Below are 4,686 nucleotides of genomic sequence, written 5' to 3' on the forward strand. Positions count from 1 at the left end.
ACTCCCAAACTCATTCTATGAGGCCACCATCACCCTGATACCAAAACCAGACAAAGATACTACAAAAAAAAGAAAATTATAGACCAATATCACAGATGAATATAGATGCAAAAATCCTCAACAAAATACCAGCAAACAGAATCCAACAACACATTAAAAGGATCATACACCATGATAGAGTGGGATTTATCCCAGGGATGCAAGGATTCTTCAATATACGCATATCAATCAATGTGATACACCACATTAACAAATTGAAGCATAAAAACCATATGATCATGTCAATAGATGCAGAAAAAGCTTTTGACAAAATTCAACCCCCATTTATGATAAAAACTCTCCAGAGAGTAGGCACAGAGGGAATTTACCTCAACATAATAAAGGCCATATACGACAAACCCACAGCAAACAAAAAACAAACAAACAAAAAATGTGTGTATACTATGATTTAGGAATTCCCCCTCTAGGCATCTACCAGAGTAAAGAACTTACCCATGTGCACAAGACGCTTGTACAAAGGTGTTCTTTGTAGTATTGTCATCGCAGGACAAACTGGGAACAATCTAAAGGTCTAAGGTCTATTCAGAAGTGGACTATGTAAAATTTAAAAGAAAAGGTTCATTTCTGTGTATAGAGAATGACCTCCAGGATTTATTATTGGGTGACAAAACAAAGCTGCATAACAATATGTTTGATATGATACCATTTTGTAAAAACAAACACATAAAACAATGTTATCTGCAGGTATGTCATTTAAACAGAGAAAGTCTTCGATACTACTGAACTGAAAATAATAGCAAATGATGGCCATTAACATGATATTGAGTGCTTTCTATAATATTAAAAGAAATTGCTCTAGGCCCTTTGTAAGATTTAACTCATTCTATCCTTAGAACAACTCTTTAAGATGAAGAGAGATTAAATAACTCGTCCAAAGTCATGAGTAAGTAGCAGAATCCAGACTCAAGCTTGGATACTCTAGCTCCAAGAGTTATCGGTCTTAACTTTAATTATATGTGGGAAGGGAGGACTGGGATTGGGGTGGTGGTCAAATGAAATCATGGCCTAATTTGTAATGTCTTTATTTTTTTAAGGTACGTGAACTTTTTGAGTCAATAAAAATTTATTAAAAAAAAATGACAACTTACCAATTATCATAGAAGGTTAAAGAGATAACTTTTATTGCACTTAATTTGTTAGTCTTAAAAAAGACATCAGCGTAAGCTTATTCAGAGTGCTTTGAAAACTGGAGATGACTACTGTCTGACATGACAACTTTCTGACACAACAATGAATAAAATGCTTTCAATTTGGAAGGTACAGTATGTTAAAATTGAGATTAAGACAAAATTCAAGTACCTCTTTCTTAAGTCTTACCATAAATTATCTTCCCAACCTTCTCTCTCCCCTCCTCCTACACCTTCTAGTAGGAGAAATCCATGCTGTTTCCTGCCCATGTTTTGCTCAATTTGTTCCCATTTAATCCTCTGCCCAAGATGTTTGCACGCCCTACCTCTTTGGTTCAGGGGACCACTAGCATCTAGTTCGATGCAGAGCACGGAAGCTTTTACTATGTGTGAATAGATCTGGAATGACTGCAGTAGAAGCCTTCTTAACCAACAGGATCAGGACTGTAAATGGAATCATTCACTTAAACTCAGAAACCACAAAATGTCATCTATATTTACTTTAAATATTTTATTTTAACTTTGAGCATATTTATATATATTCATTCACCAATGTTTTAATGTAAAACAAGGTTGAGAATGAGTTCATGGATTGGAGCTCTGCATTACCTTTCTTGAACATACCACACTCACAGCATGCATTTTTATGATTTCCAGTTTGGGTTTCTTTAAAGTGGAGCAAGAGCTTAAACACACCTGGGAAAGAAATCTGTGTGCACGACTATATTGGCTTCCCTGGTGGCGCAGTGGTTGAGAGTCCGCCTGCCGAGGGAAGATCCCACATGCCGTGGAGCGGTTGGGCCCGTGAGCCATGGCCACTGAGCCTGTGCGTGCGAAAAAAAAATTTTTTTTGCTTAGAATTATTTACCCAAATTTTTACAATTGTTTTGCCCACACTTATTTCAATGATAGTTTTTGTTTTTATTTTTTGTATACTTAGAATTATTTACCCAAATGTTTACAATTGTTTTGCCCACACTTATTTCAATGATAGTTTCCACATGCCGCGGAGCGGTTGGGCCCGTGAGCCATGGCCACTGAGCCTGTGCGTGCGAAAAAAAAATTTTTTTTGCTTAGAATTATTTACCCAAATTTTTACAATTGTTTTGCCCACACTTATTTCAATGATAGTTTTTGTTTTTATTTTTTCTTTTTCAGTAACTCAGTCTTTATTGTCTTTTCAAAGCATTCCACTAAGTTTAAAAACAATTTAATGAAATGTTGCAGACATAGAAGGAGAAGAATAGAAAGGACACCTGTTCCCACACTCAGCTGTATGAATGCTACCATACTTGCTTCAGATTTTTCAAAAAGGAATCAATATTACAGATAGAGTTGAAACCTCCTGCTCACTCCACACCAATTTCATTTCTATTCCACTCTCCCCATCCGTAACAACTATCCTGAATTCAGTGTTTAGCTTTCCCCTATGCATTTTTATACCTAGTAATATGTGTACCAATAAATTTATATATGGCTTTGTTGTACATGTTTTGAATCTATGTATAAGCTGTATCATACTGTATTTTTCTCTCATCATTATGTGTTTGAGGTTTATCCTTGTTGATATTTGTAACTCTAGTTTACTCATTTAAACTGCTGCATTGTATTCTATTTTGCAAATATTCCAAAACTTATTTATTTTATTTTCTCTCTGGTTGAATAATTGGGTTATTTCCATTTTTTTCCCATTACAAACAATACTGCAGTGATCATTCCTTCATATATCTCCTTGCATATATATGTGAGAGTTTCTCTAGCCTAGCAAATATAACAAGAAATGGAATTTGGGGGACAAAGGGCATGCACATCTTCACAAGTATATTGTCAAATTATTTTCTAATATGGTTGTAACAATTTATGCTCTCACTAGCAGTGAGTGAGTTCATTGCTCTATATTCAACACTCATGTTTTCAGTCTTTAAATTTTTTTTCCCCAGTTAGGTGGTGTGAAATGTTATCTCAAGTGGTTTTATTTTGATTTGCCTTATCTATAATGAGGTTCATTATCTTTTCATATGTTTATTGGCCATCCAGATGTCCTCTTCTAGAAATTGCTTACTTCTGTCCTTTGCCCATTTCTCTATTGTTTATCTGTTATTCTTGATTTGCAGATATTTTGTTAAACTCTAGATACCCATATTTGTCAGTTAAATGAATTGCAAATATCTTTCTCAGATTGCAGCTTGTAATTTATCTTTGTTCATGTCCTATTTTGTTGAATAAATGTTTTTAAAATAGAGTTAGTCACATTTATCAATCTTTTCTGTCATGGTTTATGCTTTTGGGTTTTAGGAAATACTTGCTAATTCTGAGAGAAAGATTCTCCTTACGTTCTCTTCAAAATGTTTTGAACCTTTATTTTTCACATTTAGGTCTTTGTTTCACTTAGATATGGTTTTTGGTATGTTTGGGGGATAGGAACCTAACTTTGTTTTTTCCTTTTTTTTTTCCTGTATATACAGTCGTCTTACCCCAGGTTCTCTGAAAAACAGAGCCTGAGGTACCACCTACATGCTAAGGTGCTGAGAGGGGCAATGCCCGGGCAGCAATAATTAAGGAAAAGGGAAATGAGGTGTGGGAGAAAAGAAAGCAAATACAAGTTGATATGTTACCAAGCTGGCCACAACTTCCCAAGGAAATCCAGCCTTGGTCACCCAGGACATCTTCCTAACAGGTTCTATGGAAGCACCATACCTCAGAACAGTCCATCAGAGAGAAGAGGAAGGCTGAATAATTGATCTTCTGCCTCCTCTTTTCTCCTCCCTGTTCTCGGTTGAAGTTTGTTCCATTGGAAGTTAAGTCAGTTCTGTGTTGTTACACCAACCCAGTGGGGAAGCCAGTCTCCAGGGCTGTTATATGGTGCTTGATGCTTTGTTTGAGCCTGATAGTGATGGAAAAGCCATATCCTCCATGAGTCTGGTAGGGTGGGACCTGAGCATCAGAGCCATTGTGTCTTCTGCTGTGTTGGGAGCAATGGAGGCCACACCAAAGTTGAACTCTTGCTCTGTGGTAAGACTGAGACAACTAGAAGTGTTAGGAGATGAAGAAATGTCAGTAGAGATTGGGGCTCCCAATGGAGAGGTGAGTCCAGGTGCATTATTTGGATCTTTACCAATAAATTTTCTCACTTATTGAAGAGTTCATTTGTAATGCCACCTTGGAATATATCAAATCTGCATATATTCATGAACCTCTTTCTGGCGTCTCTTTTCTGTTCCATTCACCAGTTTGTCTATCCCTACACCAATATCAGGCCATCTCAAACCCTGTATCTTTAAACTAAGTGGATATCTGGTGGGACAGTCTTTCTGTTTTGTTCTGTATCTTCAAAATTGCCTTGTCCTTTTCCTCTTCTAGATGAATTTTAAGACCAGTCTGTTTAGTTCCACAAATAGTCATATTTGGATTTTATTTAGAATTATATTGAACTTATAAACTAACTTGGGAAGAATTTACAACTTTATGGTATTGACTCTTCCAGTTCATGAACCTGATA

Source organism: Physeter macrocephalus, chromosome 3 (assembly GCF_002837175.3).
Source record: "Physeter macrocephalus isolate SW-GA chromosome 3, ASM283717v5, whole genome shotgun sequence".
In the NCBI taxonomy this organism is placed as follows: domain Eukaryota; kingdom Metazoa; phylum Chordata; class Mammalia; order Artiodactyla; family Physeteridae; genus Physeter; species Physeter macrocephalus.